Here is a 13,267-nt window from a genome sequence, read left to right on the forward strand (position 1 = left end):
ATCCCTGAAAACAAGCCCAGAAATGACGGAAGAAGGCAGGAAAGTGCTGGGGTTTGACAGCAGCCAGAGAAACACAGAGGAGCCGGACGTCAGTGGCCTCCAACCAGAGCAGGGAGAATCAGGATCGCCGTTGGGGCGAAGAGGGGACAAAACGGGCACGTCCTGTGCTGTGGCACCGCTTTTCATGGAGGAGGAACGATCGCTGTCCAGATCTAACAGCCGCGTCCGTCCTTGGGAATTCCACTCGAGGGATGTGTCTCGGCCACGCGCAGACTCTCATTTCAATACGTCAGTGTATGCACACTGCAGAGTTTTTTAACTGAGGATTTTGAGAAATTCAGTGTTCTTCTTGGAGGCTGGATAAATGAATGATACTATTGTCATCCCCTGGAATTTTATGCTGCTAATAAAGATGAGGCAGAACTCTCCCGTGCTGACGCCACAGTCTGCAGCAGGTTGGGGTCACAGGACGGAACATATGAAGCCTTTTGTGTTGGAAAACCACCTCTCCACCACGACCACACGTGCAGCGTTGTACACAGGCATATGTCTCCTACCAGACTCGCGGACACACGTGCATTCTACAGTCATCCATTTCAAGTGGGTGGGAAGCTGGGGGACACCCTGACCCCTGTCACTCTGAGTCTGTGGGAGCTGGGGACATTTTTGCTCTCGCTTCTTAGCCTTTTGCCTTGTCTGAATTACTTAAAGGTAGAAGTTCCCTTCTCAATGATAAAAATACGTAGAGCAGCGCAGATGCTGTTCCCTGAGTCGTCCAGGGACTCCGACGTGCCTGCTGCCTGGTGCACAATGCTGTAGGTCCCTCCCCGTACTGCCGCGAAGGCCACTGTCTGTGCATGGAGCCTGGGAAGGCTCGTGAGCCTCTCCAGGAGACTCACTGGGGGCTCTCTCCGGCTTGTCCACTAGCTGTGGAACCCGTATCCTCGATGCTGCTGTCTAATCTAACCTACGCCTAAGAAGGAGAATACAGCCAACGGCAGCCGGAGTGGGCTCTCCTCTGGGCTCTGCTGGGACCACACTGGTCAAGACATGAAGGCTCACGAGAAGCAAGGAGAGTGCAGAGAGTGAGGCTGTCAGCTAGCCGTGGCCCTCCTGAGAGACAGCCACGCCTCCCGTCCTCCCCACGGCCTGTGCCGTCCCCCACCAGCCCTCTGCTCACCTTCTTTCTCATCTCTCATCTGGCACCCCACTCACCTCCTCCTGTCTGTGGCCCCGGGAGAGCAGAGACATGCGTCTGTTTTCTCCATGATAACAGCCCAGGGGCGGGTGCTGCCTGATGGGTGGACAGCCATCCTCTTCCCACAGTACCATGACCAGTGCCCAGCAGTGTCTCCAGATGGCCATCTGTAGCTGGCCATGAGGGTAAGACCCAGGTTGTAAAGATCAGTATCTTCTCCCCTGCTGGTGCCGAGGGCTGAGTCTGGAGATGGGAGGCCTCATAACACAAACTCAGATCAAAGCCTGGCTGCTGTACGGCACCCGTGAAGTCCTTGCCTGGACTTGATTAAGTCAAGAAACTCTCCTGGCCATAAAAGATGTGTTTCAATTTAAAAGTCTTCCTCTTTTTTGTTTTTGAAAGTTTGAGCTTCCCAGATACTGGCTTGCTTCTCCACCCCAACCTGAGCCTTACAGGGACCTCCCACAGGTCATGCTGGCACCTGCCACAGGATGGCTGCCATGTCTGTCCCTTCCCACCCCTGCACACTGCTGGGGCTGCCACTCAGACCTCCAGCCGTCTCCCTCTCTGCTTTTTGGAAAGAGTCCGGTTTGCCAGTAAAAATGCCTTGTCCAGAGGACACAGGGCCAGGCATCCTTTGGAAAGCCCTCTTCTTAAACACAGGCTCAGGTTATGCTGGTGTTTAGGTTGTGTGGGTCTGTGATCGATTTCACGAAACTCTTCAATCATTATAAATGTGAAGACCTATTTCACAGCAGAAGAATGAGGGCTCACGTACAGATGCCTCTCATGTTAACCATTCAGAGACTCTTAAAGAGGGATCCTGGACATGAAGAGGGCTGACCTAAATATTCAAAGAGGAGAAAAAACTCACAGACCCGCCTGGGAAATGCCCAGGACGTCCAAGGAGGTGGACAGCAAGACCCTGACAGAGTCTAGGGCCCCATTTTCCCCCAGTCGAGTTAATTAGATGTGATCATCCATTTAAGGAATTAATTTATAAGCTCTCCAGTTTATTGAACAATGCCTGGTTCAATACCAGTAGTTTTAATGATTTCATTTGATTTAAAGAATTTTTTGAGAATGATATTTAAGATTTTAACAACCACAGTGGCTCCCAACCAACCAGAATGGACAAGGGACACGGTCATAGCCACTGGCCCACCAGGTGAACACTAGGCAGCCTCAGAAACAGGCGTCACTGCCATTGCATGGGCAGGGAGCAGCCTCAGGGAGGTATTGGATACTTGACATACAGGACATCCCGTTTGGGGAGATGGCACTTCGTCTAGCACTCTGCACGCGGAACATCTCTACGTCTCTTGTCGGTTTTGTGCATGTGATGCTGGGGATGGATGCCAGGGCCTTGCACAGACTACACAAGTGCCCAACCCAAGCCACACCCCAGCCTAATCCTGGCCTGTCGTCTTTAAATGCTTCCGTGTGAAGTCCATCTCATGGTGGGCTCTGAGCAGAATGGCCGAGTGCCTCATGATGTGCACCAGCCTCATGCAAAGAAACAACACCTGACCCTCTACAGTGCTCCCTGACGTGGAGTCTCAGCAGGGTCACCAGGCTGCTGCTCAGGCCCAATTAGGGAGGAAGTGGAGACTGTGCAGATGGCGGGGTCTAAAGAATGCCTTCGGGTCCCTGTGTGCTGGTCTCATGGAGAGTGACCCAGAGTTGGTGCTGAGAGCATATTGAGCATCTGCGGCTGCTTCCAGGATAAATATTTAAGCTTTAGCTGGAATCACACACGCTGGCACTCAATTAAAGGCCTTGGCTTCGGGGTCCTATTTCTGAAATGCACAGGATCCACAGCCGCATTGCAATTTGGGCGATTCACATTGAGCACATACCTATGCCTTTTTACTTAAATGTACAAACCGTGCTAAGCCCCGAGGCGCCTGCACTGAAATGCATTTCTGATCTTATGACACGCATGCCCTGCTACAGAGAATTAACTGTCCCTCATTCCCAGCCACCTTGTGATGTTACTGATGGGAACACACTGAAATTTCTGTGTAATTTCCATTTGTATTGTATTTAAACGTTCAGGACACATTATCTGTCAAAGAAAACATCATTTTATAAAATTATTCACAACTCCTGATGTAGCGATGTCAGGCATTATAAACCATTCTCAGGCTTGGTGCCCAGAAGTGTCACTAGTCCATGAGTTCAGTCCGGTGCTGTGGCTCGGTGGCTTGCTTTCCTCCTGTTCTCGGGGGACAGTCTGTCTTGTTTGTTTTCACTGTGTGCTTCTGCGGAGTCCACTGAGACGTCTGTCCTTTTCTGTGGTTGTTGCTATTGCTCTTTTATCCCATACATGTGGAAATGGAAAGACGTAATAAAGTATAAAACATGCTTATTTCTTTGATTTTGTAGCAATGAATAATCGTGCACTTTGCCAGGTCTATAGCTGGTAACAGTGCACATCCCTGGAACCCAGCCCAATAATGCCAACACAGAGGTCTGTGGGAGGGGCCCCATAGCTGCACTTGGGATCAGTGCCTTTATTTACATTTGTAGTGTGTAGGTCATGCTTTATGAAATAGCATCAGGTATGCTTGCTTGACTATGCAATGTAGACTTCCTTTCCATGTTCACGATGCCCCTCAGTCTATCGAGACCTGTGGGCTCCACCCTCTTCCAGCCTATCACTTCAGCATTCCATCTCACTGCATCTGTCCATCCACCCATCCAACCAACAATCCATCTATCACCCATCCTTCCAACCATCCACCCATCCATCCACTCATCCTTCCATCCTTCCATCTATCCACCCATCCTTCCATCCATCCAACCATCCTTCCATCCATCCATTTATCCTTCCATCTTTCCATCCTTCCATCCATCCATCCCTCCACTCATTCTTCCATTCTTCCATCCATCTATCATCCACCCATACTTTCATGCTTTCATCCAACCATCCATCCTTCCATCCTTCCATCCATTCCTTCTCCTCCCATCAGTCTTCCTGTTCATCGTTCTATCCACCCATCCTTTGTATTCTAGACATTTTTAAAGGGTTCTTATGTATCTTGTGATCTGGAGATAACTGACACAATCCTTGTCTTGAAGGAACTAAAAGACTTACAGAGAGTTCATTATTGACCCAGCTTGTTTTGTACCATTTGTCTTGTTACTGAAGCTGCTATGTTCTGATATAAACAAATAATAATGTTTAAAAAGTAAAAAACAAAACTGTTGTCAACTTTATTTGAATCATTCACTATTACTTTCACCCATGTCAATGATTAAAACTGTGGAATTACACTGAATTATAATTTATCTCAGATCTTATGAAAAAGCATCCATGTGTCACGTTCTGAATTTCCATGTCCCCCATTGTATATTGAGACACAACCTCCGAGGTAATTGTGCTAAAGGAGGAGCTTGGGGTCCACCTTTAGCTCATGAGGACCTGCCCCCACAAATAGAATTAATGTCCTTGCAAATGAGGTCCAAGGGAGCATGCTTGTCCCTTCTGCCATGGAGGGCACAAGAGAGGCCATGCACACGGAGCAGGCCGTCACTGGATGCCAAGTCCTCTGGCTCCTTGACCTTGGACTTCTTAGCCTCCAGATCTGTGAGCAATGGGTTTGTGTCTGTGGATTCCCCAGCCTCAGCACACACACCTGCGAGGCCATGACTTACAGACTCACATGGAAACCACCGACTGAGCTCCAATATTCAGCATGTAGGAACCCAGAGGACAGCCCTCCCTTTACAGACTGGAAGGCTGTCGTGCACACAGCCCTGGAGTCTAGCACTTGCCATGTCTTCTCCACAATACCCTATTCCCTGGTTTTCTCATCTTGGGATAAAATCAGTTCAGCAAGAGGTTTGTGCCAAACAGGTTACATAGGGTACCAATTTTAATGTTAAAATTGAATGTAGACAATATGAGAATATATCTTTTAATTAAGGAAAATTGTCTTCAATTTTTTAAACACGTACATTAAGCCTGGACCCATTAGCCCTGTGAGAAACTGTGCCATGTGAGACTCAGTCACATCTGATCTTATGTCATTTCCACAACGACTTCGATCTTCAAAGTAACTTCACATACATTGAATTGCTATCAGAACATCTGAAGAGTTAAGATTCATGTCAATTCTAAAGAGGTCTAAAATCTCCATTTCTCCTCTAAGTCAGGAATTTATATGAAATTGACCTCAAAAGCAGATTTTAATTGCAATTTTGGAGATTTCTGCTTTTTAAAAAATAGTTATTTTATTTATTTATTTTTTAGTTTTCGGCGGACACAGCACCTTTGTTTGTATGTGGTACTGAGGATCGAACCCGGGCCGCACGCATGCCAGGCGAGCGTGCTACCGCTTGAGCCACATCCTCAGCCAACTTCTGCTTTCTTAAAACTTCAGCTTCACCAACTTTCCCCACCCCGGGGGGCAGCGGCAGTGAGATGACTCCCAGGGCCTCTCCTCAGTAAGTGGGGCCTGGCCTTGTTTCCACTGTCACCTAGGTGACTAGCGGTGACTAAATTCTTGTAAAACTCTTGGAATACCAGAAAATGGCCTGTCTTGGAAAACTACAAACAATGATTTCAGTACATCCCTTAAAATCCACAACATTCCTAACACCCAGGAAGGCCTTCGCCGCGAGCACCCCTGCCGGGCCCTGGCCTTGTGGGTGCCGTCACAGCCTTGGGCGAGGAGAGCTGACTTCCCTTTTGACCTTCCCAGCTGACCTCGGGGGCCCTGGGACGAGGGGAGGGCTCAGAGCACACGGAGGTCTGTGTCGATGGGCTCTGGCTCTGGCCGAATCCTGGGTCTATCCTGAAAGCCCCACCAGAACAATGGAAACAAGGCTGGCCATATTTAGGTCTTTTCAGCGATGTCCACCTGGGTCACACTAGAGAGCCTCATCAGCGTGAGGACAGGAGCCGCTGAAGGGCCTGGACAATGCTGCCCCTGGGACTTCTGCTCTGCTCCTCCGCGGCACTTCTGTGACAGTCACGACTGTGGGTGGCTACAGAGGACACCCTGGTTTCTAGGCAGAAGATTTAAATGTTTAAATTGTGTAAGTTTAGAGGTCTAACCACACCTTACAAACTATTTTAATTTTCCTTTTTGGAAGAGAGTCAGTGCAAAGAGTGAAAACGGATCTGTGACATTCTCGGGATCTCAGGGCCACGAGCGGAGGGTGCTGGTCTTGGAGCACACTTCGCAGCCCTCAGCTGACACCCAGGGCTCTCCAGTCCCTGCCCCACCTCCCACTGGCAGCCCCGCCCTTGCGAAATCCCTCTAGACAAAATTGACTTGGTGCAGACAGAACTGGCTCTGCAAAGGCGGCCACAGGTGACTTGGTGGCATCCTTGAGAGAGCTGCCTGTGCTGCCCAGGTGATGGGAACAAGCCCCCCCACCCCCCGCCGTGGACTAGGACCAAACAGCTGAGGCCTCTGAGGCCTGCATTCTGGACTGGGACCACCTAGTGACCAGCCTCACAGCCCCGGATCACGGATCACATCAGACAGGCAGCATCCTATCAGGCTGGTCCACCCACAGCCCTCAAAAGGCAACTTGGATCCTGTTTTTTCTTTTCTTTTTTTAAGTCAAGTTTTTTAAAGTAAATTCTTGGACTATTCTACATGAAAAAAAAAAGTGATTTCTGAGGCATCCATTTGGCAAATATACGTTAACTAACAAGACAGTTTTTATTTCCTTTCCTTTCTTAAGCTCCTGGGTTTCTACATTAAAAGGAATTTCAATTGTAAATCATACACAACATAAATGAGTCATTTTCCATTGTTAAGCATGTGATTCATCAGCATCGGGCACAGTCGAGGCGCTGTGCCACCGCCACTATCTATTCCCCAAAGTTTTCATTACTTCAAAGAGCAAATCTAAGCCTCACCGGTCGTGCTAGACTTGGTTAGCAGATGAAGGCATGAGAAGCAAGCGTAACAGATGGCCAAGGTGACGCGGTTGTCATGAGCCTGGACGTCTTGGGTTTTGAACCGCGGGGTTAAGCTCAGAGCTCCCAGCCAAGCCCAGGATGAGGGCTCCCGTTCAGATCCAGGTGATCAGCAGGCCCATTACTTCCGAATTTCCCTTTTCCTCCAAAAGCCGTTCTCTTCCCTGTCGCCTCCCCGAGGCCCCTCGGCGCTCCCCTGGGACTAACTCCAGGAGGCCTTCGCTGGCCAGGGGTTCCTGGTTTTTTGCAGAAAACTCACTACAAGCTGAAAGACCCAGGACATCATGACAGCCACCATAGTGCATTATTTCAAGTCCGAGAAACCAGAATTGAGTTTTTCTTTTACTGGGGACTTTTTTATTTTGACCCAAATATGAGGAGCTGTTCCCTCCTTGGCCCAGGCTACACGCCCTGGCTCCGGCCTTGGCAGTCAGAGGGTAGGCTCATTGCCAGCTTGAGCCAGTTCCTCAGCCTTGGTGGTGCTGACTGGCCTCCCTTGAATCCACACTTGCAAGTGCCCCAAAGTTCCCTGTCACCTACTGAAAACAGAGATCTGGAGGAATTTGTGACTGAGGCTCCCAAATTCCTCCATATTCCTCTGGCCAGCAGACTGGACCCACTGAGGACTGTGCCCTTGGATATAGCTGTATCTGTGGCAGCACGGAGACATTTTTTGAATAACTAAGAGAAAAAAAATGCACTCAAATCTCTCCTAAACTGTCAATGCATAAGTATTTCTGGCTTTAAACGGTATTTTTAATGAGTATTTTCACCGTGTACACACTCCGGCTCTCACTTGAGGAGTTACATGTTCCCAGGGTGTATAAGGGGGTGTTTGGTTTCAGTTACGCACTTGGGGAAGTGGCGTGAGTCAGAGGAGAGTCAATTACACAAGGAGAGTGTGGGGGTGGGATTCCCGGGCAGTACTCCTCCCTGGTGCTCTGGTTACTGCAGCCTGGGCACTGGTTGTCCCAAAGGACCTGGTAGATGCCAGTGCACCTGAGGTGTGAGTCTGCTGAGTGGCTGTCCTCAAAGCTCCAGCCTTGCTTCCAGCCAGTCTCAGGCCAGGCTGGTTCCCCCACCAGGGCAGGGATCCCAAGGGGAATCGTTCCTCCATCCAGGATGAGGGAATCGTGTGGCTGACGTGTTGGTCCTGACTACACAATCACAATTGTGTGGGTGATGTGAGCACCTGAAGACCGAGGGAGACTGGATACAGAGATACAGTTGGAATCCCCTCTGCCCAGTGGTGCCTGCATCCAGCCCTGGCCTCCCCTGCCCTGCCCAGCAGCTCTGAGCTGGAGACCGAGGAGGGCAGTGCCCCTGAAGGAGGTGGGTCTCAGCACAAAGGTCCTTTCCTGCTGTATACAACCCAACCAACGGGCATCTGGCCTTGTGGTGAGTGTGATGCTGAGTTATAAGGAAGGGAATTCCACCACTTACTTCTGCCCTGGTACTCAGGAACAAGGTCTGCAGGAGCCTAGGATGCATTCATGTCCCTGAGGTCCCCATGGAACACAAGGTCACTTCAGGGAGGAAGAGGTTGAGCTAGTCGGTGATCTGACTGGACAAGGTATCAATATGGGTACTTGTTAACTAACAACCCAATTTTTATTTCCTTTTCTTTCTTGAGGAAAAGGTGAGGTGGGGTGGGTGGAGACCCGTGCACGGGGTGGATCACATAGTACAGAAAGGAAACGGAAGGGATAGCAGGAGAGTGCTATGTAGCTGGCTAGGCCACCTGTGGGTGGGTTCTCTGTCTTGCCCTCCCAATCCAATACACCCTCTTCCCACCTCTCTCCTGCCAAACTTGCCAAACACTTCAGGCCATCTGGAAAAGGTGATTGGGCAGGGCACAAAGGTCAGCAGACAGCCATGACAACAGCTGACACTCTTCATGGAAGAGACGGAGCTGTGTCTGCTGTTGGAACTGGGGCTCACAGGGGCAGTTTCCCACAGAGCCTAGATCTTTCCACCATGGCCCCATACACATCTGCTGGGTTCTGAAGGAGAATCCCTCAGGCAGAGGGACATGGAGCCAGTGAGGGCTGGGCCCTGGGCGGGGCTGTCCTCTCAGCAGCAGTTACGAGGACAGCACCTGGCCCCAGCTTCTGCCCACTGCAGTGTAGCTGCAGCCACAGTCGCCATGGAGCAAAGGGGTGCAGAGGCAGAGGCAGCCAGCGCCACATCTGCAGAGGTCTGGCTCTCCATTCTCCACTGCCACTGCTCGGCTGAGGAGGGGTAAGCACCTCCTGAGCCTGCGTTTCTCATTTGTGAAATGGACACCTGTGCCTGGCACCAGGCGGGGGCCACCTGGATGCCTGTCAGGAGGTCGCTGCACGTGGTCAGCACCTATGGCCACGAAAGGCGGGACACCAGAGAGTAGTGCCTGAGGGAGAGGGAGAACAGGAAAGATGTGCCCCTGCAGAAAGACCTGGAGGAGCGGAGAGCCACCAAGCAGAGGGAGGGAGGAGTGTTTGGATCACTGAGCGCCACTCCATTTCAGGTAAACCTAAACGCTGACTCTGTGGTCTCCGGGGGCAGGCTCTTAGAGGGCACTGCTGCCTGGCCAGCACCCGGGGCCAGTGCAGCGGTGGGGGGTGGCCTTTGGCACAGCATGCTCTGCATGCCTCCCAGCAGCAGCCTGACCCACTGCTCTGGCTACAGAGCCATTTCCACATCCTAGGTCCTGGCCTCTCCATTAAGAAGTGATTCTGTGGGCTTCCATTCTCCTGGTCACCTGAGCATAGCTTTCCTGGTTTTGTTTATCATTATTATTATTATTATTTAGAAAAATACAATTCCAAAAATGTCATCAGCGCTGGACCACCTACATATTCATGCACATAGAAGCCAAGAGCCTGCATATTTCTGGATTATGAGAAAAGGTACCATCTAAATTCTCAAAGAGGAGGGCCTGAACATCCAGGGGCCCGATTTGACTGGTCTAGGGGCCAGTTTCTGCCTTGGTAGGAAACCCAAGGTCTCAGATTTACCTCTGTGAATAAACAAAAAAAGTAAATCAACCCCAACAATTCAAAATCAATTTTGCATTATTGAAACACATAACCGTGTGTTCTGATCGCATACAAACAAAAAGGAAGAGGTGCTGTCTTCTGAAAGCGAGCTGCCTGCAGTGAGGTCTGCCCGTGGACCTGACCCAGGAGTGGCATCTGGCTGGAAGAGGCTAAGCAGAGGGCGCTCTGTCTCAGGTGCTCTCTGTGTCCCGGGTCCTCTTTCCTGCTTCCTCTGGTGCATTTTCTGCTAAGGTTTTACAAATGGGCACTGGGGTGAGTCAGACCATCTAAGTGTAATCAGACTTAAGTCTAGCACACTAGCAATGAGTTTCCCGGCATATAAATGGCACACAACCTCATGTGTCTCCCTCTCCTCTGGGTGTGTTGGTAACACACAGGCCAGCCTCTGGAAGCCTCTGCAAAGCCCCGGGAGTAAAAATCCAAGCATGCTTATATGCTGCGTGTGGCACGCTGGGATCAGGATTTGGTTATTCCAGGGAGGGAATTGTGTCCCAAATAGTTCTTAAACTTTTAGACATGGTAGACATTCGACCATGACAGTAGAATGGGGTGGGGCACTTTTAGCCTCAGGGGCAGAGATGCTGATCCAGAATGTACTGGGGCTTGGTCAGGTAAAGGGACTATCACATGTCCGTGGGAAGCCTAGAATGTTGATCAGCTGAAGGGCTGAGCAGCTAATATGGAGGGCTGGGGCTCCAGAGAAATCCACAGACCAGTATGTTTGTGGTAAACCTGAGCGATAGTAGACTNCTGGGGGGGGGGGGTTGGAGGTGTCCCCAGGGAGAAGCAGAGAGCAACTGGGAGCCCAGTTCTGCTAGAGGAGCCTGGCTTGTGCTTGCTTCTTTGGGGCTCCTTCGTGTAGACTAGATTGTCACTGACGGTGGCAGGACCCTGAATGGAAGGGTCAAAGGAGTGTAGCAGAAGGTGATGCTGTGCCCTCTTCTTCCAGGCAGTCCTGGGAAGAGGGAGATGATTTGGGCTGGGACCTCGACTTCCTTTATTCCGCTGTGTCTGGGGAAGGTTCCCACCTGTTGCAGTGGTGCTCAAAAGGGACCTGTGTGGTGTCAGCAGAGGTCGGAGTGTTCAGTGACACGCTAAGGTTCAGGAGTGATCCATGGTGGAAGTTGGCTGTCATGGTAGGTAGTGAAAGAGATGTCTGTGGACAGTGGAGAGAAATCCAGAGTCAGCGCACTGCCTGGACAACAGGATGCACAGGTGGGCCTTTGTGAATGGGCATGTGGTGGGCACGGGGACGAGGCTCCAGGAGTTTCAACAGCCTGGAATGTGGGGAGAAGCTGATCCAAGAAGAGGCCATTTAGGAGGTGACTGCATCATTTCAGAGAGGTAAGAACAGGAAGTAGCAGAGACAGGCGGAAGGCAGGAAAACTTCTGTCAAAGGCTCCACCTTGGGTGGCTCTTGGGGGTGGAAAGTGCTGACGCAGAAGAGATGAACCCTTCATGATGCCCAGTCTGTTCTCTGTTGCTGTAGCAGGGTAATAGAGACTGGGTGATAAGTAAGACAGTTCTGGAGGTGGGAAAGTCTAAGGGTCGCTCCTGCCGACAGCCTCCCACTGCATCAAGACGTGGCAGAAAAGTGAAAGGGCACGTGAGGTGTGCAGGAAACAGGGACGGGGCCCAGGTCTGCCTTGTGACCACCCACCTTCGTGGGAAAGCATTCAGCCCTCTTAGGGACGGGGTCACCTGGCTTGCCCCTGCACTGAGGGTTACTGGAGAAGGTGGACCCCAGCCTGTAGCAGGACTTCCACCTGCTGTTGGCCTTTCTCCAGGGCTCAGGATGGTTCTGGCACACCACAGGTGCTCAAGCGGAGTGGGTGTGCCAGAGACAGGTGTCTGCGTGGGGCTCTCCAAGCTGGTGATTGCCAAAGTGTGAGTGGAGGGAGGTCAAGGGGACAAGGCGTCAGAGGCGACTGAAGAGCCTGTGGAAACGCAGGTGGAATGTGGGAGTCCTGCTTGGGAGAGGCAGCAGGCAGGGGTAGGCACTCAGCCTGGAGGTTATTACCAGTCAAGTGGCCTGAGGGGACAGAGCAGGACTCCCAGGGACCACACCACCCCACCACACCGAGAGAATCCAGGTTGCAGTGGGGGTGGCCCCCCACCCCACGAGCCGCAGGCTGGGACCTCCTGTGCTTTTCTTCCCTGAGCCCACACATTCTGGTTCCCTCTGGAAAGGCCTGGAGCCCGGGCGAGTCCCTGGCTGGTCCACAACAGGCAGGGCTTTGTGTTTCTCTCTGAAATAAAGCTTTTATCTTAGAAAAAGAAAACGTATCTGATACAGTATGTCCCAACCACAGTATTCGGGCCTTTCTCAACTCTGGGGAGGGGAGGAAGTCCTGGGTTCACTGGGGCATGGGAGGAAAACAACAGAGAAATTTACTCCGAAGTCTTCCCGCCCCTTCTGGGTTTCTCTAATAACGTGTTTAAGACACACAGGAAATTTAAGCCACAACTTGGCCTTGATTCCCCCCCACCTCACGTCATTCTTTAGATGTTTGGGAAAACCTAACTACATGCCAGGGGAATAAGTGTCCAAATGTTCGGGACAACAGGACAAAGGGACCACGGTCTCAGGCTGCTGCATTCCGTGTGGCAGTCTGGTGGCACAGGGGTGGCCTCCGCGGGGAACCACGGTCCCAGGGTCTCTGGGCTGGTTGGGAGAAGCCAGTAACCCGGACCGTGTGGGGAGGGCGGATCACAGGAGGGTTCACTCCGGCTTCCTGGCCCAGGGCGTTGGGCGTTAGTGTCGCCCAACGCCCCCAGTGACCGGACTCCGTGCACGCCCCCGGTTCTCTCCGCGTCCAGCGGGTCCAACACCAGCAGGCCACGGTGGCCGCGGCACTGCCCTTCGCAGCAGCCTTAGGGCGTCGGCAACAGGCTGGAGCGAGTGCGGACCTCGCGCTGCGGTCCCAGCTTGGGCTCCGCTGTCGCAGGCAAACAGAAGGGACGCCTGGCATTAAAGTGACGGCTGCCTTAGGGTTCTCAAAGCCCCGAACTGCAGCGAGACGGAGTGGGCCGTGCGGAGAAAATACACTAGGTATCCGAAGGCCCCGCAGCCCGCGCGGGGGTGTGCGT

This window comes from Marmota marmota, unplaced genomic scaffold (genome assembly GCF_001458135.2).
Source record: "Marmota marmota marmota unplaced genomic scaffold, marMar, whole genome shotgun sequence".
Taxonomy (NCBI): domain Eukaryota; kingdom Metazoa; phylum Chordata; class Mammalia; order Rodentia; family Sciuridae; genus Marmota; species Marmota marmota.